Source organism: Tamandua tetradactyla, chromosome 2 (genome assembly GCF_023851605.1).
Source record: "Tamandua tetradactyla isolate mTamTet1 chromosome 2, mTamTet1.pri, whole genome shotgun sequence".
Lineage (NCBI taxonomy): Eukaryota > Metazoa > Chordata > Mammalia > Pilosa > Myrmecophagidae > Tamandua > Tamandua tetradactyla.
The window spans coordinates 5,838,932-5,864,576 of record NC_135328.1 but is presented as its reverse complement, the minus strand read 5'-3'; the positions used below and the strand labels follow the sequence as shown (position 1 = coordinate 5,864,576).

The 25,645-nt window shown below is 38.8% G+C and overlaps 1 long non-coding RNA gene across 1 annotated transcript in view; it reads left to right on the top strand.

Annotated features, from left to right (window-relative positions):
• Nucleotides 1–24,663, top strand: part of LOC143658887 (uncharacterized) — a 39,467-nt gene extending 14,804 nt beyond the window's left edge. Inside the window, exon 3 of the long non-coding RNA XR_013163354.1 lies at nt 24,418–24,663. This is a non-coding gene — a long non-coding RNA (uncharacterized LOC143658887). The remainder of the gene's footprint in view (nt 1–24,417) is intronic.
• Nucleotides 24,664–25,645: the final 982 nt, after the last annotated feature.

Below are 25,645 nucleotides of genomic sequence, written 5' to 3'. Positions count from 1 at the left end.
AACTGCCAACCAAGACTCCTATATCCAGCAAAATTGTCCTTCAAAAATGAGGGAGAAATTAAAACATTCTCAGACAAAAAGTCACTGAGAGAATTTGTGACCAAGAGACCAGCTCTGCAAGAAATACTAAAGGAAGCACTAGGGTCAGAACCGAAAAGACAGAAGAGAGAGGTATGGAGAAGAGTGTAGAAAGAAGGAAAGTCAGATATGATATATATAATACAAAAGGCAAAATGGCAGAGGAAAATATTATCCAAACAGTAATAACACTAAATGTTAATGGACTGAATTCCCCAATCAAAAGACATAGATTGGCAGAATGGATTAAAAAACAGGATCCTTCTATATGCTGTCTACAGGAAACACATCTTAGACACAAAGATAAACATAGGTTGAAAGTGAAAGGTTGGGAAAAGATATTTCATGCAAATAACAACCAGAAAATAGCAGGAGTGGCTATACTAATATCCAACAAGTTAGACTTCAAATGTAAAACAGTTAAAAGAGACAAAGAAGGACACTATATACTAATAAAAGGAACAATTAAACAAGAAGACATAACAATCATAAATATTTACACACCGAACCAGAATGCCCCAAAATATGTGAGGAATACACTGCAAACACTGAAAAGGGAAATAGACACAAATACCATAATTGTTGGAGACTTCAGTTCCCCACTCTCATCAATGGACAGAACATCTAGACAGAGGATCAATAAAGAAATAGAGAATCTGAATATTACTATAAAGGAGCTAGACTTAACAGACATTTATAGGACATTAAATCCCACAACAGTAGGATACACCTTTTTCTCAAGTGCTCATGGATCATTCTCAAAGATAGACCATATGCTGGGTCACAAAGCAAGTCTTAACAAATTTAAAAAGATTGAAATCATACACAACACTTTCTCGGATCATAAAGGAATGAAGTTGGAAATCAATAATAGGCGGAATGCCAGAAAATTCACAAATACCTGGAGGCTCAACAACACACTCTTAAACAACGAGTGGGTCAAAGAAGAAATTGCAAGAGAAATTAGTAAATACCTTGAGGCAAATGAAAATGAAAACACAACATATCAAAACTTATGGGATGCAGCAAAGGCAGTGCTAAGAGGGACATTTATTGCCCTAAATGCCTATATCAGAAAAGAAGAAAAGGCTAAAATGCAGGAATTAACTGTTCACTTGGAAGAACTGGAGAAAGAACAGCAAACTAATCCCAAAACAAGCAAAAGGAAAGAAATAACAAAGATCAGAGCAGAAATAAATGAAATTGAAAATATGGAAACAGTAGAGAAAATCAATAAGGCCAGAAGTTGGTCCTATGAGAAAATCAATAAGATTGATGGGCCCTTAGCAAGATTGACAAAAAGAAGAAGAGAGAGGATGCAAATAAATAAGATCAGAAATGGAAGAGGAGACAACTACTGACCTCACAGAAATAAAGGAGGTAATAACAGGTTACTATGAACAACTTTACGCTAATAAATACAACAATTTAGATGAAATGGATGGGTTCCTGGAAAGACATGAACAACCAACTTTGACTCAAGAAGTCATAGATGACCTCAACAAACCAATCACACGTAAAGAAATTGAATTAGTCATTCAAAAGCTTCCTAAAAAGAAAAGTCCAGGACCAGATGGCTTCACATGTGAATTCTGCCAAACGTTCCAGAAAGAATTAGTACCAATTCTCCTCAAACTCTTCAAAAAAATTGAAGTGGAGGGAAAACTGCCTAATTCATTCTATGAAGCCAACATCACCCTCATACCAAAACCAGGCAAAGATATTACAAAAAAAGAAAACTACAGACCAATCTCTCTAATGAATATAGGTGCAAAAATCCTCAATAAAATTCTAGCAAATCGTATCCAACAACACATTAAAAGAATTATACATCATGACCAAGTAGGATTCATCCCAGGTATGCAAGGATGGTTCAACATAAGAAATCAATTAATGTAATACACCATATCAACAAATCAAAGCAGAAAAATCACATGATCATCTCAGTTGATGCAGAGAAGGCATTTGACAAGATTCAACATCCTTTCCTGTTGAAAACACTTCAAAGGATAGGAATACAAGGGAACTTCCTTAAAATGATAGAGGGAATATATGAAAAACCCACAGCTAATATCATCCTCAATGGGGAAAAATTGAAAACTTTCCCCCTAAGATCAGGAACAAGACAAGGATGTCCACTATCACCACTATTATTCAACATTGTGTTGGAGGTTCTAGACAGAGCAATTAGACAAGAAAAAGAAATACAAGGCATCAAAATTGGAAAGGAAGAAGTAAAACTATCACTGTTTGCAGACGATATGATACTATACGTCGAAAACCCAGAAAAATCCACAACAAAACTACTAGAGCTAATAAATGAGTACAGCAAAGTAGCAGGTTACAAGATCAACATTCAAAAATCTGTAGCATTTCTATACACTAGTAATGAACAAGCTGAGGGGGAAACCAAGAAACGAATCCCATTTACAATTGCAACTAAAAGAATAAAATACCTAGGAATAAATTTAACTAAAGAGACAAAAAACCTATATAAAGAAAACTACAAAAAACTGCTAAAGGAAATCACAGAAGACCTAAATAGATGGAAGGGCATACCATGTTCATGGATTGGAAGACTAAATATAGTTAAGATGTCAATCCTACCTAAATTGATTTACAGATTCAATGCAATACCAATCAAAATCCCAACAACTTATTTTTCAGAAATAGAAAAACCAATAAGCAAATTTATCTGGAAGGGCAGGGTGCCCCGAATTGCTAAAAACATCTTGAGGAAAAAAAACGAAGCTGGAGGTCTCGCGCTGCCTGACTTTAAGGCATATTATTAAGCCACAGTGGTCAAAACAGCATGGTACTGGCATAAAGATAGATATATCGACCAATGGAATCGAATAGAGTGCTCAGATATAGACCCTCTCATCTATGGACATTTGAGCTTTGATAAGGCAGTCAAGCCAACTTACCTGGGACAGAGCAGTCTCTTCAATAAATGGTGCCTAGAGAACTGGATATCCATATGCAAAAGAATGAAAGAAGACCCATCTCTCACACCCTATACAAAAGTTAACTCAAAATGGATCAAAGATCTAAACATTAGGTCTAAGACCATAAAACAGTTAGAGGAAAATGTTGGGAGATATCTTATGGATCTTACAACTGGAGGCGGTTTTATGGACCTTAAACCTAAAGCAAGAACACTGAAGAAGGAAATAAATAAATGGGAGCTCCTCAAAATTAAACACTTTTGTGCATCAAAGAACTTCATCAAGAAAGTAGAAAGAGGGCGGGCCGCGGTGGCTCAGCGGGCAAAGTGCTTGCCTGCTATGCCGGAGGACCTCGGTTCGATTCCCGGCCCCAGCCCATGTAACAAAAACGGAGAAACAGAATACAATAAAACAAGAAAATGTTTAAAGATGTTTCCCTTTCTTCCTTCCTTCCTTCCTTCTATCCTTCCTTCCTTCTCTCTGTCTTTCCTTAAAAAAAAAAAAAAAAAAAAAAAAAAAGAAAGTAGAAAGACAACCTACACAATGGGAGACAATATTTGGAAATGATATATCAGATAAAGGTCTAGTATCCAGAATTTATAAAGAGATTGTTCATCTCAACAACAAAAAGACAGCCAACCCAATTACAAAATGGGAAAAAGACTTGAACAGACACCTCTCAGAAGAGGAAATACGGATGGCCAAGAGGCACATGAAGAGATGCTCAATGTCCCTGGCCATTAGAGAAATGCAAATCAAAACCACAATGAGATATCATCTCACACCCACCAGAATGGCCATTATCAACAAAACAGAAAATGACAAGTGCTGGAGAGGATGCGGAGAAAGAGGCACACTTATCCACTGTTGGTGGGAATGTCAAATGGTGCAACCACTGTGGAAGGCAGTTTGGCGGTTCCTCAAAAAGCTGAATATAGAATTGCCATACGACCCAGCAATACCATTGCTGGGAATCTACTCAAAGGAATTAAGGGCAAAAACTCAAACGGACATTTGCACACCAATGTTTATAGCAGTGTTATTTACAATTGCAAAGAGATGGAAACAGCCAAAATGTCCATCAACAGAAGAGTGGCTAAACAAACTGTGGTATATACATACGATGGAATACTATGCAGCTTTAAGACAGGATAAACTTATGAAGCATGTAATAACATGGATGGACCTAGAGAACATTATGCTGAGTGAGTCTAGCCAAAAACTAAAGGACAAATACTGTATGGTCCCACTGATGTGAACAGACATTTGAGAATAAATTTGGAATATGTCCTTGTTATCAGAGTCCAGCAGGAGGTAGAAACAGGGTAAGATAATGGCCAATTGGAGTTGAAGGGATACAGACGGTGCAACAGGACTAGATACAAAAACTCAAAAATGGACAGCACAATAATACCTAATTGTAAAGTAATCATGTTAAAAGACTGAATGAAGCTGCATCTGAGCTATAGGTTTTTGTTTTGTTTTGTTTTGTTTTGATTTTACTATTATTACTTTTATTTTTTTCTCTATATTAACATTCTATATCTTTTTCGGTTATGTTGCTAGTTCTTCTAAACCAATGCAAATGTACTAAGAAATGATGATCATGCCTCTATGTGATGATGTTAAGAATTACTGATTGCATATGTAGAATGGTATGATCTCTAAATGTTGGGTTAATTTCTTTTTGTCCATTAATTAAAAAAAAAAGAGAGAAGGGGTAATTGGAGCTGAAGGGATACAGACTGTACAACGGGACTGGATATAAAAACTCAGAAATGGACAGCACAATACTACCCAATTGTAATGCAATTATGTTAAAACACTGAATGAAGCTGCATGTGAGGTATAGGTTTTTTTTTTCTTTCTATTATTGTTTTAATTCTTATTCTGTTGTCTTTTTATTTCTTTTTCTAAATCGATGCAAATGTACTAAGAAATGATGAATATGCAACTATGTGATGTTATTAAGAATTACTGATTGTACATGTAGATTGGAATGATTTCTAATTGTTTTGTTAATTCTTTTGTTAATTAATAAAAAAAAAGTGTACTTCCATCCTCCCCCTCTGGCACTGTGCTACTATTGTTATACATTTTACTTTTATTTATGTCATTAATCCCACATTAACTTGTTATGATTTTGCTTTAAACAGTCAATTATCTTGTAGAGATTTGAATGATAGTGAAAAATCCTTTATTTTACCTTTATAACTACCTTTTGCAGTGCTCTTCTTTCCTTTGTATAGATTCACATTTACTTATATCTGGTGTTATTTTCCTTTCACCTGAAGGACTTCCTTTAATATTCCTTGAAGTGTGGGTCTGCTTTTGGTTCATTTTTCAGCTCTTTAGTTCTGAAATGTCTTTATTTTGCCTTCATCTGTGAAAGATCTCTGCACTGAGTATAGAATTCTAGGATTTTTTTTTCTCTTTCAGTTCTTTTAAGACCTTGTCTACTGTCTTTTGCATTGTTTCCAGTAAATAATCTGCTGGCCTTTTCTTTGCTCCTTTATATACAATGTGTCCTCTGCTTTTAAAATTTTATTTTTCATACCCATTTTGTGTTTGGGTCTCTGGATTAATTTTTGTAGAATTTAGATAAAAATTACCATTATTTCTTCAAATATTTTTCTGACTTCCCCTTCTCTCTTCTCTTTTGGGGACATCACTTTTACCTATATTAGTCCACTTGAATTTGGGCCACAACTCACTGGAAATCTGTATATTTTAAAAATTCTCTTTCTGCTCTGTGTTACACTGTGGATACCTTCTATTCATATGTGCTCAAGTTCACTAAACCTTTCTTATGCAAAATCTAATCTTCCATTAATCCCATTCACTATTTCATCTTAGATATTGAAACTTTCATCTTTAGAAGTTAGATTTTGATCCTTTCTACATCTTGCATGCATCTAGAGAACATGGGCAGTCTTTCCTCTACTCTCTTGAACATATAGAATTTAATCATTACGACTGTTTCAATGTTGTCTGCTAATTCTAACATTCTTGTCAATTTTGGGTCAATTTCCAGATTGATTTCTCTTTCTTCTCATTTATTTATTGTATTTCCCTGCTTCTTTGTATGTCTATTAATTTAATATTGGAAGCCAGGCATTGTGGACTTTGACCTCATTGTGGGGTAGATACTTCTGAATTCCAATACATATTGTTGAGCTTTATTCTGGGATGCAGTTGTTACTTAAATACTGTTGGTTCTTTCCAGGCTTGCATTTAAGATTTGTTAGGCAGGACCAGAGTATGGTTTAATTGAGGGCTAAGGATTTCCCACTTCTGAGGTAAGGCCCCCTCTGAGTACTCGTCCCAAGGCCCAGTGAATTATGAGGTTTTCTGGTGTAGCTGTGAGGAACAGGTAGTGTTCTCAGCTCTGTGTGTGAGCCACGGGCTGCTCTCTCTAATCGTACAGGTGGAGCTTTCCCTGGCTTCGGCTGGTTTCCTCACATGTGCTGATTAGGTGTCTGCTGAATACTTGAGGGGTGATCTCTGAAGATCTCTGCATTTTCTTCTCTTTGCAGTTCTTTCCTTCTGTTCTAGTTTGCTAGCTGCCGGAATGCAACCCACCAGAGACGGATTGGCTTTTAATAAAAGGGGATTTATTTTGTTGGTTCTTCAGAGGAAAGGCAGCTAACTTTCCACTGAGGTTCTTTCTTACGTGGAAGGCACAAGATGGTCTCTGTTGGTCTTCTCTCCAAGCCCCTGGGTTCCAACAACCTTCCCCTGGGTGTCTTCTTTCTGCATCTCCAGAGGCCTGGGCTGAGCTGCTAGTGCTGAGATGAAGAATGCCGAGCTGCTTAGCTGTGATACGTTGTGCTCTCTCATTTAAGCACCAGCCAATTAAGTCAAACGTCACTCATTGCAGCAGACACGCCTCCTAGCTGACTGTGGATGTAATTAGCAACAGATGAGGTTCACGTACCATTGGCTTATGTCCACAGCAACAAGACTAGGTATGCTCACCTGGCCAAGTTGACAACTGAATCTAACTAACACACCTTCCTAGTATTATGTCCTACAGACTCTAGCCACTTTGGTCTCTGCAGACTCCCAGCTCTGTCTCATCAACTCAGAGTCTATCAGGTTCCACTTGGGTTCCCACTTTGTACTCCTATCCTGAAAATTCCCTAATAGCAGGAAGCTGAGGCAGTTGTGAGGCTAACCTAATTTCTTTCCCATCTTGCTGGGATTGAGAACTTTCTTTGTTCAATTTTCTAGTGTCTTGAAAACCTTCATCTATTTTGCTCAGTTCTTTTTTTTATTACTTTTCCACAGAGATGGTAAATTCTGTCCCTCTTACTCCATGTTGGTCAAAAAGCAAAATTTTCCCTGCATTTTTTTTTAATTTAAACATTTAATTTCAAGTAATCATTTTTTTTTTTTTACCAGATTTGAAATTAGGGAAATTCATTGCTTGGTTTAGGTATCTGAAGTAATATTCTGTCTCACCTTTCTTCCCTCATATTGGATTCATCCATTCTCCCTCTTTTTCTCTTTTTGTTTTTTTTTATATTATTTGTTCTAGCACCCACCAGCCAGTGGATTCAATATCAAGAGTTCTGAACATTCTGGAATGTTCAGTATATTTTAAGTGTAAATACTTACACTTACATTTTAAGTGTAAATAGTTGACGTCTTGAACATTCAACTCTGGTCATGGAAAGGAAATAGAAAATAAAATGCTTTAAGAACATTTCCAAGGAATGCTGGACTTTCCATATCTTCCTTTTCTTAATTTAGCTGTCACAGTATCAGGTTGTTAATGTCTCTGCAGAAGAGGACATTGCCAGGGCTTTTGACCATATAAATCTGCTCTGTTGGATGGAACAGTTCCTAATAGTGGGAAACGTTAGAGTAGACCCTGGACCAATAGCATAATCTTCATCTGGGAATTTTTTAGAAAGATAAATTCTTGGGCCTGGGAAATACTGAATCAGAAACTCTTGGAATGGGTCCAGAAACCTGTTTTGTAACGTGTTTTGATGCACAGTACATTTGGGGACCACTGTACCCCAGTTCTATACCTGGCTGCACCTGAGAATCGTCTGAGGAATTTTTAAAGCTATGCACTACAGGTGCCCACTGCCAGAGATTCTGATTCTGCTGGTCTGGTATGGAACCCAGGTATCAGTATGTTTCTAAAGTCTCCCCAGGTGATGCTAACGTTGCTAACTATGATGCAAACCCATTCAGAAAGCCTGATTTCTGTGCATTATTATGATTTCCTATTTTTTGCTTATGTTGTCCTAAATGCCCTAATTCCTTACCTTAAAACCCAAATTATAGGGGTTGCAAGGGTAGTTCAGTGGTATAATTCTCACCTGCCATGCAGGAGATCCAGGTTTGATTCCCAGCCCATGTACTTCTCAAAATAAAACAAAAACAAACAAACAAGCAAAAATTCAACAAATGGTGCTGCAGTAATGGGATACTCACATAGAAAAAGAATGAAATGTGAGCCCCACCATATAGCAAACAAAGAAAAACCCAAACTATAGATTACTACCAGACCTACTTGTACTTCATTTACTCAATGCATCCCTTGCATAAACTGTACCAGTAATAAGAAAATATATATTTTTAAAGTTCAATATGTTGTGAAAATTTGAAGGGCAAACTCCATTAGATTTCAAATTCTGAGAGTCATTTATCTTCCAGCTTTAGAAACTGGCAGTACCACCCTTTGCAAAGGCCCATGTAGTGGTCTGGCTTGCTCCAAATGCTGGTGTGTGCTGCAACACTGGGTTCATTGGGGGAACCCCCTCTTTCTCAGCTTTACCCTCTCCATTCATCAGGGAAGCACCTGGGATCTCTACCCTCTCCAGGGCACATGCTTAACCCCTCCCGAACAATGGGGTGGCAGCCAGGCTCCCCCCAACCCCTGGCTTATGCACTTCACACTTGGACAACATAAGCAAACTCTTCCTGAGCAACGAAGAGGAAGGCCCACCCTCTGCTTTCAGGGCAAACTCGCCCTCTCCATGTCTATGGATGTGTCCATTCTTCCAGCCTGAGATTTCCTGGATCCAGACTTTAGCTTCCATGGTTCTGCCTCTGAAAACATTTTTCCTTCAATTTGTCCCATTTCTGTCCCTTTTAGTCCAGATTGGCAATGGTTTCATTTATATAGATCCTGCAACACTACTGGTTTTCTGTACAGTTGGCAGGAATCATAACCACCAGTCAATAGGACTTTCCACAAGTCTTTTCTGGATAACTCCATCTCCAATCCTTGCTTTTTCTGAAATGGCTGACTGCTTCCATGTTTGGTTAAATACACATGTGGGGCCCTGTTTACTGGATTCTCACTTCCTGGAAGTCAAGAATTTTCCAAGTCATCAATTTCTGGTTTCTTTGTATGCAAGAGTTCAGTTCTCAACTTATCTCTTTCCTCTTGCATTTTGCTATAAGCTGCAAAGAGCAGCAGACTGCATTTTCCACATTAAGTTTGGTAATTTCTTCTGCTAAATATCCAAGTTCATCACTCTCAAATTTTGCTTTTGGTCCACAAAAAATGTCTTCCTTCCAGTTTGCAATAACACGTGCATCATTTCTGTCTAATGCCTTGTCAAAAGTCTCTTTGGAGTTCACATTTCTACCAACCATCTCTTCAAAGCGTTCTAGGCCCTCTCTATCAGGCACCTCACAACTCTTATGGCTTCTTCCCCTTATCCATTTAAAAAGCTGTTCCAACATGTTTGGTATTTGCAAACCAAACAGCACTCCACTTCTTTGGTACCAAAATCTATATTAGTTTGTTAAGCTGCTGGAATGTAATATATCAGAATTAGAATGGCTTTTATAAAGGGGAATTTAATAAGTTATAAGTTTACAGTTCCAAGCCTGTGAAAATGTCCAAACTAAGGCATCCAGGGAAAGATACCTTTATTCAAGAAAGGCCAATGGGTCAAGAACACTTCTGACAGCAGGGAAGGCACATCTGCTGGTCCCTTACTCCTGGGCTCCATTGCTTCCAGCCTCTGTCTTGTGGGGTTTCCTGACTTTGCTTCTCAGGGGCTGGCTTTCATCTCTTGGCCTCTCTTGGCTCTCTCCAGGTTCTGACTTGCTTAACAGCTCATAAGAAGACACACACAAATGTCTGCTGGGGTCCAAGCATCTCCAAACATCTTTGCCTCTGTTCTCTGAAGCAACTGTTCTCCAATTCTCCAAGAATCTGCTCTCTCTGTCAGTTCAGCTCTCTCCAAAATGTTTCCTCTTTTAAAGGACTCCAAAAAACTAATCAAGACCCACCTTGAATGGGTGAAATGACATCTCATCTAATACACCCACAATTGGACATGCCACATCTAATGGAAATAAACTAATCAAAACTTTCTGCCCTATAATTTTTAATCAGGTTTTAAAAAATGGCTATCTCCAAAAGATTGAATAAGTATTAAAACGTGACTTTTCTGGGGTGTATAATAGATTCAAATTCACACATTCTCCAAACATCTCTGTCTGTGACAGCTCTGAAACTTTTTCCAAAATGGTTTCCTCTTAAAAGACTCCAGTAAGTGACCCACCATGAATGGATGGAGACTCATCTCTGTGGAAACCACTTAATCAAAATGACCCAACCACAATTGGGTGGATCACATCTCCATGGAAGCAACTTAATAAAAAAAATCCCACCCAACAATATTGAATCAGGATTAAAGACCATGGCTTTTCTGGGGTACACAACAGTTTCAAACTGGTAGAGGGGATGAAATTCTTTTAGTCTAACTTGAACACCAGAAAAGAAGACATGGAAGTAATGAACTAAAATCTTTTATGTTCTTTGTGGGTTTTATGACACACTTAAGTATGTAGGGTATATGGCATCACCAACCAGAAAAAGATATTTGTGAAATTTCTGGTCTAAGGAGCATTTTCACTGCCACTGTAATTATCCAGCAAAACCTGTTGGTGCAATTGCTGATAGCATTGCAGTGCTAGACCATCTGCTTCAATATTGCAAATCTGGGCATATCCAGGGCCAGTTTCCCAATCAAGATAAATGTTATTAGTGGTCAGAGAATGGGTGCATGATAGTATGTGAGTTATGGCTCTTCTCAACTCCTGGGCAGCCAGATGGCCAGGCTCAAAAGGGATGCTGAGCGAGTCACCCCCATGTGTGACCATTCTCAGTCATTTACCTCCCTGCAAATGCTACCATTCTCTCTGTGGACCATGGTATGGAAAGGTTAAAAAGCCCTACTTTAGATGATATCTGCTATAGCTGGGGCTCTCAATGAAGTGTTCCAATGCCATTTCTTTGAGGGAGTGAGATTCAACATTCATCCTTTAAGATCATAGATTGAATGAACACTCACTTTATGTCAGGTATTGTTTACTGAACCAGATAATAAAAGGGAGCAATTACCTGTCGGCATTGGTTTACCTCATAATGGAAGGAAGAGTATATAAAGAAGTTGTTTGGGTTTGCTCAAGTTGTGGGAATGAAATATATCAGAAATGGATTGGCTTTTACAATGGGGATTTAATAACTTACAAATTATAGTTCTTAGGCCATGAAAATGTTCATCTCAAGGCATCAATAGGATGATAGCTGGACTCTGATGTCAGGCTGCTGGTCCTTCTCTCCAGAGATTCATTGCTTTTTGCTTTTGTCTTCAGTGGCTCTCTGTCTCTCTTAGCTTCTATGGGTCCTCTCAGCTTCTCCGGGGCTTTTCTCTGTGAGCTCGTTTTAATTTCATCTCTTAGCTTCTGTGTCTATTTTATCCTCCTCTAAAGGACTCTAGTAAGAAGATTAAGACCCATCTTGAAGGGGGTGGGTAACATCTCACCACCTATCAAAAAGTTCCCCTCACAGTAGGTCTACACCTACGGGAATGTATGAAAAGAACATGACCAATTGGCGGTATAGGATTGACCAAGTTCACCCCTGTTCCAAGGAACAGCTAGAGAAGTCACAGAAATCAACCAGGACAGTGATTCCAGGGTGCAAATGACCTGGGAGGTCCCTGATGAAAAAAAACAAATACAGAGAATCAGAGACTATCCAGCTAGTGCAAAGAGCCTAACACCGCCCTTTCCAAATGGAGATCTGGAGCCCTCAGGAGCGCATGGATGGGGAGATAGGGACTAGAAAATAAGCCAAGTCATTCTCTTGAACACTCCACACCCACATGTGCTGCCACCCCCAACCCGCAACCTCTACTTGCCCCGCTCCCTGGGTACTGGTGCCCCAAGTATCCTGTGCTGCCACCCCCGGAGTCTGTGCATCCTTGTCTCACCCCTCCCAGGACCCATGCACCCATCTCATCCTAGCCTGCCCTTCCCTAGCCCCGTAGGTGGTCATCTGCACATCCATGCCACGTGCCCCCTCCCCCACCCATGGACATGTATACACTCTCCAACCCCTCATACACACCCTGCCCCCCATAGGTGCTCAAGTGTACATCTGCACCATACACACCCTCACCCCTGTACACATGCACACCTGTGTCCAGTCCCCACGCCCCCCACAAGCACATAACCGTGCCCTGCCCCCACAGACCTGTGCATCCACAACAGGTACTCCCATGTCCCCCACAACTTGTGCATGTTCACTTACCCCTGGATTCTCTGCCACTGTGTAAAGCACACCCACCCCCCATACCCACACCTCACCCACCCCACCCAAGCACCCCAACCCCCAGCCCTGTGCACACAAGCCCCCACCCAGCCCCCTGTGCCCCCACCACTGCACACCTATCCTGTGCCCAGATACCTATGACCTCCATGCTCCACAAGTGCACCCGCACCCTGCCTGCACACCTGCCCCCGTGCCCCCACAGAGCCTCCCAGATCTGCCCCCACCTCTACACTGACTCGAGAAGAAATAGAAGATCTCAACAAACCAGTCACATGTAAACAGATTCACTCCATCATCAAAATCTTCCTACAAGGGCCAGAGGGCTTCACAGGGGAATTTTACCAAACATTCCTAAAAGAACTAATATAAATTCTGTCAAGACTTTCTAGAATAATTGAGGGAAAAGGAACATTACCTCACTCATTTTGTGAGGCTGCATCACTCTAATTTCCCAACCAGGTAAAGATGCTAGAAGAAAGGAAAACTATGGACCAATCTCTCTAATGAACATAGATGCAAAAATTCTCAACAAAATATTATAAATGGAATCCAATGACACATTAAAAAATTATAGACCATGACCAAGTCAGGTTTATACCAGAAATGATACGGTGGTTCGACACAAAAAAAATCAATCAGTGTAATACAGCACATTAACAATTTGAAAGGGGAAAATCAGATGATCATCTCAACAAAGCATTCGACAAAAAAACACTTCAACAGATAGGAATCAAAGGAAACTTCCTCAATATGATAAAGGGCATATATGAAAAACCCACAGCCAGCATCATACTCATGTAGAGAAACTGAAACTTTCCCCTTATATCAGAAATGAGACAAGGATGCCCTCTGTCACCACTATTATTCAACATTGTACTAGAAGCTCTAGCTAGAGCACTCAGGCAGGAAAAAGAAATAAAAGATATTCAAATTGGAAAGGAACAAGTAAAACTTTCATTATTTGCAGATGACATGATATTGTACTTGGAAAATCCTGTCAAGTCTATAACAAATCTTCTTGAGGTAAGAAACAAATTCAGCAAGGTCTTGGAATATTAAGATTAATGTGCAAAATCAGTGATGTTTCTATACACAAGTAGTGACCTAACCGAGGAGTCAATTAAGAAAAAAATTCCTTTGAAAATTGCAACTAAAATAATCAAGTATCTAGGAATGAACTTAACAAGAGATGTAAAGAACTTGTACACAGAAAACTGCATAACATTGCTAAAAGAAACCCAAGAAGATTTAAATAGGTGAAAAGACAGTCCTTACTTATGGATAGGAAAGATAAATGTGGTTAAGATGTCAATTCTACCCAAACTGATCTACAGATTCAATGCAATATCAATAAAAATTCCAACAACCTACTTTGAAGACTTAGAAAAGATTGTTACCAAATTCATTTGGAAGGGAAAGAGACCTCAAATAGCTAAAAATATTCTTAAAAAAAGAAGAAGAATGAAGTGAAAGGTTAACACTTCCTAACTTCAAAGCTTAATAAAAAGCCACAATGGTCAAAAGAGCATGGTACTGGCACAAATGTAGAAGTATTGACCAATGGAATCAAACCGAGAGTGTGGAAATAGACCACCAAACCTATGGTCAACTGATCTTTGACAAAGCCCCCAAATCAACTGAATAAATGGACTTTTCAATAAATGGACATGGATATCAATAGCCAAAAGAATGGAAGAGGACCCTTACCCTATACCCTACACACAAAAAAAAACTCAAAGTGGATCAAAGACCTAAATATGAGAACCAGTACCATAAAACTCCTAGAAGAAAATAAAGGGAAACATCTTCCAGACCTAGTAATAAGAGGTAGCTTCCTAAACTTCCTAAACTTTATACCCAGAGCATAAATAATGCAAGAAAAAATAGATATATGGGAACTCCTCAATATCAAATGCTTCTATGTCTCAAAAGACTTTGACCAAAAGGTGAAGAGGCAGCCAAATCAATCAGAGAGAATATTTGAAAATCACGAATCAGATAAGGGTTTGGTATTATGTATACTTAAAGAAATCATGTAACTCCACAACAAAAGAACAGAGAACCCAATATAAAATGGGCTGAAGATATGTATAGGCATTTCTCCAAAGAGCTAATACAGATGGCTAAAAAGTATATGAAGGGATGCTCATTTTCGTTAGCTATAAGGAAAATGCAGATTAAGGCTACAATGAGATACCACCTCATGCCTGTAAGAAATGGCTACTTTTAAACAGACAGGAAATTACATATGTTGAAGAAGATGTGGAGAAACTGGGACACTTATGCACTGCTGGTGGGCCTGTATAATAGTACAGCTGCTGTGGATGAAGATTGGCAGTTTCTTAGAAAACTAAATATTGAGTTGCCCTATCTAGCAATACCACTACTCAGTATATACCCAAAAAAACTCAAAGCAGTGTCACAAACAAACATTTGCACACTGATATTCATAGCAGCATTATTCATAATCGCCAAAAGATGGAAACAATCCAACCCATCAAAAGCCAAGGGGATAAACAAACTGTGGTATATGCATTTGATGGAATATTATCAGCAGTAAGATGAAAATGTTGTCCTGAAGCACATGACAAAGATGGATAAACCTTAAGGACATAATGCTGAGTGAAATAAGACAGACAAAAAAGGATAGATACTGCATGAATTCACTTTTATGACCATGGTAAAGGTAAACTCACAGGCTTATAATAAGGGGACCTAGAAATAGATGGAAGCTAGAGATGGATGAATGGTTAGCTAATGAGTTTGAACTTAAATGTAAGGGAATAGATATAAGTGAAGGCAGTTCACTAGCAGGTCCATAATAATATTGCCATATTGAAGGTTGCTATGATTGAAAGGGGTTGTATAGAGCCATGTATCCCACCGATTAACACTACAAATATAAATGAGTTCTTGCATGAACTACTTCAAAGATATGATTCTTGTACAAAGAGTAAATAATATCAGAGTATAGGGGAAAACTATTATTTCATGCAATGGGCTATATTTAATAGGAAGACATCAACAGTACCACAGTATTACCAGGAGTAACTAATGGGGGGAGGGACAAAAGTTAAGGGAAGATTTGGATTTTCTATTTGGTGAAGGTGTGTTTATCGGTTAATTTGCTCTTAGGAGCAGTGACAATTACCTGCAATTGAGAGTGTTGATGGATTGTTGACTTTGATATTACACATGATCCCCAAAGGATGGAAGTGACTGAAACAGACAGAGAAGAAGAATGACGAACTGTGGTATATACATATGATCAAGTATTGTGCTGCTACAGAAAGGAACAAAGTCTTGAGGCATGCAACGTTCTGAATGACGTGGGACATTTTGTGATGCAAAATGAGTCAGAAAGAAAAGAGCAAATATGACAATGTCTCATTTAGAAAATACCTATAGGAAAATTGGAGTCTAGACTGTGAGCTCTTAAAGTAGTCACATTTAGTCCAGTGCGGTATTTGCTATTTCAGGATTTTGAGAGGCCACGCTACGTATGTATAACCTGGTATTTCCCTGGAACTTTGGTTACCAGTGTGACACCTAAGGCTTAGAGTAGGGGTTCTGCATGTCTGAAGGTCAGCATTGCCACATGCAACAACTGTTTAAACATTTGAAAAAGAGGCCAGGCTTTAATTAGAGATAAAAACAAAGCCAGTCTGGTCAGGCCTACGGGAAATCAGAATACAGGGGTGAGGAAGACATTGTATTTTAGAACTTCACCTACTCTGTGAGACCAAAGGAAGACAGGTTAATTTGACCAGAACCTAAATTTTCTGTAGCACATAATCGAATTCAACCTGTCTGGATAGATCGTTTGAACAACCCAAACACAGGGAGCCCAGAATGGTAATGAGGGCTTGCAAGTCTGTACAGCGTAATGTAATGCCTGGATACATCACAGAGTATGTTGAGCAGATAATTAAAAATTATTGGCAAAGTCCATTGAGGAATGGAAGAAACAATATGAAACTATAAGCTTTACCACCAGGGAAACATCTAATACTGTCTCAAACATTAAGAACTACTGGGTCTATAGGCCAAGAGCTTGGACTTGGGGCTTGCTCTTGTGAAGCTTATTAATGCAGCAGAGAAGCTTAGCCTACCTATAGTTATGCCTAAGAGTTACCTCAAGAGGACTTTTTTTTTGTTGCTCAGATGTGGCCTCTCTCTACGTCCAACTCTGTAAGTGAATCATTATCCTCCTGCCTTCATGGGACATGACATCTAGGAATGTAAGTCTCCCTGGAAATGTGGGATATGAATCCCAGGATGAGTCTGGCCCTGGAATTGTGGGATTGACATGCCTTCCTGACCAAAAGGAAGAAAAGAGTTTTAGCAAATAAGGTAGCAGTGGCTGAGAGAGTTCAAATAGAGTCCAGAAGCTACTTTGGACTATTCTCATGCAAGCTAGATATTACTGCTATCACGGTCTGCCAAACCCCAACCAAAACCATCCCTGCCAACCCTAAGGAACACCTAGGGCTATATCTGAGATTCTACAAAGGTTCCAAGCACTATGATTACTTTCCAGAAATCTGGAACCTACAGATGGGTTCCTAGGTCAGGTAAGTTCTGAAATGCAGAGGGGCCAGACTCTACAGAACATCAACTAGCCCCATCCCCCTATCCCATATTATCAATAGCCCTTTCCAACATGAAAAAGTTCTGATCAATGTAGCCCATATACGCTTAGTGATTAGGAGAAAGATCAAAGGAGAAGGGGAAGTTATAACAGAGAAGATAGGATTTAACAAATGAGTATGACTGCTGAATCATTATATTGATACTTCTTTTAGTCTCCAGTGTCTTGGAGCAGCTGCATGGAAAAACCTAAAATTGTGGAATTGTAACCCATACCAAATTGAAACTTGTTCTACAACTTATTGTTGTGGTATGCTTTGAATCTTATTGCTTTTCTCTATATATGTTCTTTTTCACAATAAAAAAGAACATGACCTTTTTTTCTATGGTACAGAACAGCTTCAAACTACGACACCCAAACAAAGAAATTAAGTGAAATGCTCTGAAGTGCTTTTGAAGAGGAAATGTAGGACGAGGTGAAAACTGACCAAGTATGTCAGCTTTTGAAGTTGTATTGTCAGGGATATTGGAAGATTTGTGGTGGATATAAGAAAGAGCCAGCTTTGGGAAGATTCCAAGAGAGGGCTCCAGGCAGAAACCATAACATATGCAAAAGCCCTGTAGGGATAAAGGACTTGATCTAGTCTGGGAAGTAGGAGGAGGCCATGGAATTGGAATAGAGTGAGCAATAAGAAGGACATGAGAAGAAGCTGGAGATATAATCCATGGCCAGATCCTGCAGAGATCTGTTAGCAAAATAAAATCTCAAACACAAGTGGCCTTTGAGGCCCACATGGTCACTCACAAAGATCAGGGGCCTGAGCTCTTTTGAGATGTTTGCTCCACCATCTTCAGCTTGCACTTCACAATCCAAGATGCTTGTTTCATCTCAAACTGCATTCAAGCCATCATCCAGAATAAGGACATAAGAGGGCATGCCCATATTCTAGAAAGACAGTTCTAGATTCTGCGTTCAGTAATTCCACTTATAAACCATTGGTCAAAATTGAGCCAAGTGGCCATGCCATGCATAGTTTCAGGATGGGTTGGGAGCTGTTGTTTTATCTTCAGTTGGCCATATACCTATCTAAAATGATTGCAGTCATCAACATTGGAGGTTGGATATACATTCTAAAGCTCAAGGTTGCAGTTAGGGCTAGAAATGTAAAGCTGTGAACCTTCAACATATATTCAAAGTAAGTATGGTATTATGGACTTCAAGTGAGATGGTACTTAAAGAAATTTCAAAAGGAAGGGGAATCAACTATGTCTGGATCTTGCTAAGAAGTAAGATATAATCAGACAAGTTGCTACTTTACTTATTGATATGGATGCAGTTATTTGGATGAGAGCAGTTTTGTTGATGGAAGCTGGAATGAAGTAGGTTTCAGAGTGGATGGGAGATGAAAATTTGTATATAGTTAGGGTAATCTGTGGAGAGTTAGTTAACTGTCAGCAAGCAGCAAGAACAAGAGAGAGAGAAACTTTTATTTTGTAGGAAGAGAGCAGATAACCCTTGTAGAAAGTCTTTAGGAGATGTCTTAGTTTCCTAGGGATGCTGTAACAAAGTAACACAACCTGGGAGACTTAAAAGAGTAGAACTTATTGTTTCACAGCCCTAAAGGCTAGAAGGTGTTAGAAGGGCCAAGCGTCCTCAGAAGTCTGTAGGGAGCTATCTGTTTCATTCCCCTTTCCTGACTTCTGGCAGGGGCCAGCAGTCCTTGCTGTTCCCTGCCTCAGTGGGCACATGCTGTCCTCCTTTCATTTGTCCATCTGTGTCTCCCCTTCCTATAAGTACAACGGTCATATTGGAGAGGGCACAGCCTACTGCAGTTTGGCCTCATCTTAACTAATAACATCTTTAAAGACCCTATTTCCAAATAATGTCACATTCGTAGAATGAGGAGTTAGGACTTGAACATATCTTTTCTTGGGGGACAATTCAATCCATAACACAAGGTAATAGGATACAGTCTACAGGGCTTCCAGATAAAATGCAGAATTCCCAGTTAAATTTGAATTTCAGATAAACAACAAGTAATTTTTAGTATAACTATTCCCCAAGTGTTTCATGGAACAGACTAAAAATGTGCATGTTTATCTGAAATTCAAATTTAAATGTCTATCTTATATTTTTTATTTTCTAAATATGGCAATCTTATCAGTTGTATAAATTTCAGGATGAGACTCTGGTAAAATAAGAACTTCGGAATTTTCCCATTTTATCAGGAAAGAAGGTAGAAGTTCTGGGTTTAGGGGCTGGTAGGTTTGTAGATTTAGTTATGGAAAATGAAGGAATTAAATAATGAGGCAAATATTCTTATGTTCTCTTTAATATCCCCTTGAGCCTTTTCTCCTTCATTCTTAATCTAATCCATTATCATATACTACATTGAATTTTCATTGTTTCTTTAATTGCTAATTCTCTATGTTTCCACAATAAAAAAAAAGTATACAATAAATCTTCCCATCCCAACACCTCCAAGTACACCATTCTGCAGGATTAATCACATTCATAATATTGAGATGAGATGAAGTCATCATCTGAAAATGGGTAAATGGGTGGGGAGTGATTCTATGAGACTCAGGGAGAAGAGAGAAATCATGAATGAGCCATCTTAATAACTGGAATAGAGAATTTCCCAGTGAAAGGTAGTAGATCTGTTTGGCAATGATGAGAGCCCTCCTGATATATGTAGTCATGAATTGAAAGTGAATTCAGCAGCCCAGATATATGATTCGCTCCAGCAACTCAGCTGCCTATGTGCAGGATAAAGAGGATAGGCTCCTGGGTTTAGCCAAGAGTTTTGGACAGTAAAGAAGAATGAAAGCAAGTGGCAACAAAGAGATTACAATGATAGACCATGGAAATTCTACAGGCCCAGATGGGCTGTACAGAAAAAATAAATGAGTAAGAATTTGAGGACTCAATGTGTTTGAGATCCCTATGGAGCCAGAGAATAGTTAAAATGGGGGGAGAGGTTCAAAGTAAGTGGAATATTCTGGAGCAAGTAAGAATGTGTGAGATCAATGTATTTGTGATCTCTATGAACCCACTGTCACTTGTTTTTGACAGAGAGCCAAACACTAGCAGGGAATAGAAAAACTTCAGACTGAAAGAAAAAAGGGAAGTCTTCAAGCATGCCCTGACTGGAGGCATTGGCATGGCAAAGCTGCAGGTGCGATAATTAGAAGTGAGCTATCTATGTGGTGGTTAGGGGAGCGCATTTGTCTTTCTCTGTTTGGTCCTACCTTGGAGCTAGGGGAAAAATGAGGGGAGTTCTCAGTTACTGATTACGTCTCAGCTGTTTTGGAGCCAAATTTTAAAGGGGTGGTTGTTTGGCTTCCTGGACTGTTACAGAGAGTGGTTTGACCTCATGGGGCTGGCTGCTGCAGGTTGTGGGTCAGAGCTCTATTCTTTTTAAGGCCATTGTCCTTTTACATAAGTCACTCAGGAGAGCTGAGGATGAAGAAGGTAGGGTGCCATAATCGGGGAGAATGAGAGAGTGAATAAATCAGGGAGCATGTTAAGATGGCTGACCAGTACTGTGGGCCCTCGAGAAGTTCCTGGTCACGAGCTAAAGTGAGACCAGCCAGCAGGTGGGTGAGTGTAGTACAGTTACCAATGCTTCGTCGTCCCAGGCAAAGTCTGGTCTGCAGGAGATCATAATTGTTTCTGTCAGTAAGATTCATCTCCTGGACCCACCCTATTTATTGATGCCTGCACCCCATGGAGGAGGGAGCCCCGTGGACGAAGAGTTGCATGCAAAAATGAAAGAATGGGGTTACCAAAAGCTCTGAAGCTTCTGGCACTACTTTTCAAATGTGTCAATAGAAGGGAGGAAGAGGACCGTCTTCCTGACTCAGCCCTTCAGTAAGGGGCACCTCAAGGAAGCTCCTGGTTTACAGCATTTGCAGCTGCACTAGGTAAGAACAGTGGCCTGGAGAAGTGGATGGAATATGTTCAATGCAGGAGAGTGTGAGGCTACTGCAGGAAGCTGGTGAGGACTAATGTGAAAATGTCACATGGTAACTGACTGGAACTTTTCACGAGCAAGTGCAGGTCCCTTCTGGAAATTCCCAGAAACACTTAGATGTGGGCTTCACACAATATAGATGTAGTGGAAGCAGCATTTACATATCTTTTGCTCAGGAGCCTGATGGGTTCCAGAGCTAGGGCCATCTGTGACTAGCAGAAGCCACTCGAAATATTGAAGCACAGTCGTGTGAGAATAGATTCTCAGATTTACCAATATACCTTGGAAAATTGTACTCCTTTCTCTAGTGAGGCATTCAGTTGATGAGGTCTTTTCTCCGTACTTGCTGAAATTGAGCATGGCTTATTTTCAAAACCACTTTTAATTGTTTAAAATAATATTATCTGTAGATTACCATTCGTTTCTTATGGAAAAATATCAAGACATTTTTGAAACACACAAAAATTCTTCACTCTGTGCTCAATTTTGGGTTTTATTATCGCCTTTTCTAATTTCCTCCCTCCTTTCCTTATTTTAATGTTTTGAGTTTCTGTGGTGAAATGATCAGAATCATTTTCAAAGATAAAAATTTCCTTGATATTTCATTGGGTTGTGATAGATAAGAACTATTAAAAATTATTTTCCCATTTTGATAATGAAAAATGGAAGTCTATTAACACTGATTATGTCTATGATTCTCATTTATTACTTTTTCTTGGATATCACAATTAGAATTCATCATATGGAATGGCTATTCTTTTTCTCATGGCATTGATCCATTTTTCTTTCTAATGAGCATCTTAATTCTCTGCAGGCTGCACTTCAAACTATTTATGCATCTGAAAATTCGTACTTATATAATGTTTTTAATTAAAGAAGTTGTGGGTTACTGCTTATATAATTTTAAGACAAAAAAGCGTATTTATATGTAAGAGCTTAAATGCCACCCTGATGAGGGTAAACAATACTCATCTTACCATAAAAATAGACTATTTTTCCTGTCACTGCATAGTGTGTGACACAAGCCGCGTTTCTAAAAGCCCAGTTGCTCCTTTCATCAAGATTAAACTGTAAACTCTGGCATTCTCAATTTTTAAGAAGAGCAATATCTGTTCAATACACTGCATAACTGTGGTTTTCAATGAATTTTTATTCTTTTTATTATAGATTAAGATGTATCTTCATTTATATGGGGAACAAGAAAAAAGTATTCAAATTAATATGCCCCTCCAAGTTTCCTAGGCAAATAACATGGAATGATCACTCATTATAAACCCACAGTGGATCAATAGGAGAGCCATCCAGTGTTTTCCTGATGAGAAATCTCTTTTCCTGGTCATGAAATGTATGATAATTAGATACGGAACCTGAAGGGCCCGGATGAGTTGGTGACTCAGCCAGTGGAGGTGCAGAGTGGGCAGGGAATTCCCTAAACCCAAGGACAGGCTCCATGGATGGGTAGAAGCCAGATATTTAGGCTTCAAACCAACTAATTGATTTTGACAGAATCTTTTGGGGACTCTTGATATGTGGGAGATGGCAACTGATTTGGAAAAGAATGCTAATTTTTCTTGCCTACTTTAAAGTGTATTTTCTGGCAAAAACTGAAGTGAGCTATTCAAATTCAAGAGTGCTAAAACATTTCTTTGTCATTGATATTGAAATAATAGTAGGCATGCAGAATTATTTTCACACAACTGTTTTACATATACTGATTAATGAGCAAATGATTTAAAAAACTTTTCATCATATCAGATTTTTACAAAAACAACGATTTATAATTCCTTATTTTTAGAACAGACTATTTGTGAGATATATCTATATAACTGGCATGTTACATCTTAAAAAATTAAAATAATAATTTATTTGGTAATCATTTTATTTAAATGAATTTGTCAGAATAGAGTTAATACTTTGAAAATCTTAATTTGTATTCTGTAAACAGCTAAATTTTGCATTGCAGGTTTTGAAAAGCTGCATGCACAGTCTTATTTGACCTATAAAATAAATACCTTAGACTTCATAATTTGGAAAATTCTTTGTGACATTTAAATTTGATTTTTAAATAACATTTTACTTTGACAGATTCTTCCCCAAATACTTTCTTGGCTACTTAAAAGAATAAAATCTTTTTTTTTTTAATTATTGCATTGGTATGATTTAAACATAAGGTAGATTACAAAGCATTTATTCATTTATTCCATCATTTAACAAGTTTTTACGGAACATTTTATAACAAGGTATGGGCAGTGTGATCAGACAGGCCTCACTGGTGCTGGCAAAGAGTGTTCAGCCTGCTGGGAGAAACAGACCACCAGTGGCTAGTTGTGGGAATCAGAAGACTCTGCAGTAAGCAGTGTTTGGGGCAAGAGCCGAAGAATAGGGGTTCTCCCCGGGGAGTCAGAGTCAGCCTGTAAGGATCATTCCAGAAAAAGGAACCGGCATGAGAAAGCACCTTCAATCAGGAGAAATAGTTGTCGAACTTTAGAGGTCAGTGAAAATGTACAGGGTCCCCAATCAAACCCATTCAAGGTATGGATGATGCAACGGAGACAAAGAGTAAATGGTGTGGCTGGGTTAAACGGAATTTATGATTGTTTTATAGCTACTACTCTGAAATTTTATGACATTTGTAATGTTTTGAATATGTGGACATTTGTAAATATTATGTTAGCCATATATATGCTGGCTATGGGTTGAGTTATGTGCCCCAGAAAGACATGTTCAAGCCTTAAACCCTGGTCCTGTAACTGGCATTATTTGGAAATAGCACCTTTATAGATGTTATTAGTTAAGATGAGGCCAAACTGCAGTAGGGTGGGCCCTGATCCAAAATGACTGGTGTCCTTATAAGAAAGAGAGAGGAGACACAAGGCACCCAGGAAAGAAGGCCACGTGGAAACCGAGGCAGAGAAGCACCTCTAAGCCAAGGGACGCTAAGGATTGCTGCAAACTCCAGAAGCTGTAAGAAGCAAGGAAGAAATCTATGGGCTCCATGGAGCACAGCCCTAACGGCACCTTGGTTTTGGACTCCCAGCCTCCAGGACTGTGAGACAATACATTTCTGATGCTTCAAGCCGTCCAGTTTGTGGTACTTTGTTACAGCAGCCCTAGGATTCTAAGACACACACCAAAATGATTTTTTCTCTCACCCTTCTCCAAATACTATCTTAACCCAATCCTGTTGATAACCTTTGCTTAAGAGTTCAACCTCTGCATTTATCAGGGTTCCTGCTGCGAGTTCGTGGGCTGGACATTCTGATTCATTGCCCTACTTCAGAAAACCACTGAAGTGGTTTCAAAGAGGAATGATACAAGATGAGGAAGACATTCATGGAAACACTCCATATACAGTCTGCATGAAATCTGAATGCAAGGTTTTAATCAGTGAGAATTTAACGATGCTAAATTAGCTGTAAGTTGGTAAAGGGAAGAAAAACTTTACCCTAATAGAAAAAGGAACATACACATGGTAACCCATGAAATCAGTAAAATGAACTAAAAATAAAGGTCTTTTTCAGAGATCTTCCGGTGCCCTTATTTTTTCTAACATTTGTCTATTTACTGTGTTTTCTACCATTCTTTCATTTATTAATACGTCAATGAGAATGTTACCAGAAGCCAGTGACATGTTTTATTTTGATTGCTGCATCTTAAATAGTGAGATTTTAAAAATTTCCTTGAGTCCTTTACTGATTTCTAACTTTGCCTTGACAAGTTTACCTGCTGCCCCACTCTGTTCCCATCCTGGAGTGTGGGAAATAATGACACTTGTGGTGCAGAAGATTCCTGGGTGGTGCAAACAGTATGCAGTGGACCGACCTGTGTGTATTCTTATTTGAAACCATTATTTACGTATGGTGAGGTGTCCCACAGAGATTGATTTTGGTATCAAAATTGAAATCCTTTTCTTTCCTGACTTGTTCTATACATATCATCTGTCATTGTGAGGACTGATTAAGCCCTTCTTACCTGCATGCTCTAAAATCTCACAACTCTGAGGTAATGGATCTGCTGGGGTTTAAACTGCCTCACTGAGGTTGGTCTGCCTGGCGGGTGGAACTCCTTTTCAGTGTACCGGTTTGGGAGCATAATCAATGATGCTGCACTATTAAGAATATTGATCTGATGTTCAATTTTGTCTAGATGTTTTCCCTCCCCTTATTATTCTAGTTCGTATATGCATACAGTTGACTCAGTCAATAAAAATCTGATTTTCTTTTTCCTTTCTATCCTTGTCTTAGACAGAAAATAGCATCTTCCAGTGGATTTTCACTGTTTATAAAATTTAAGTGTTAAAATTTTAATAGATAAAACATATTTTCAGGATTTCTCCTCTTTCAAGAGCAACAAAAAAGACAGGCACTTCCCACTATCTCTATCAACACAAACCGCGGCATTCTTGACTTTAAGGCCATTTAAAAATTACGGTTCCCAAGTGCTGATTATGTTTG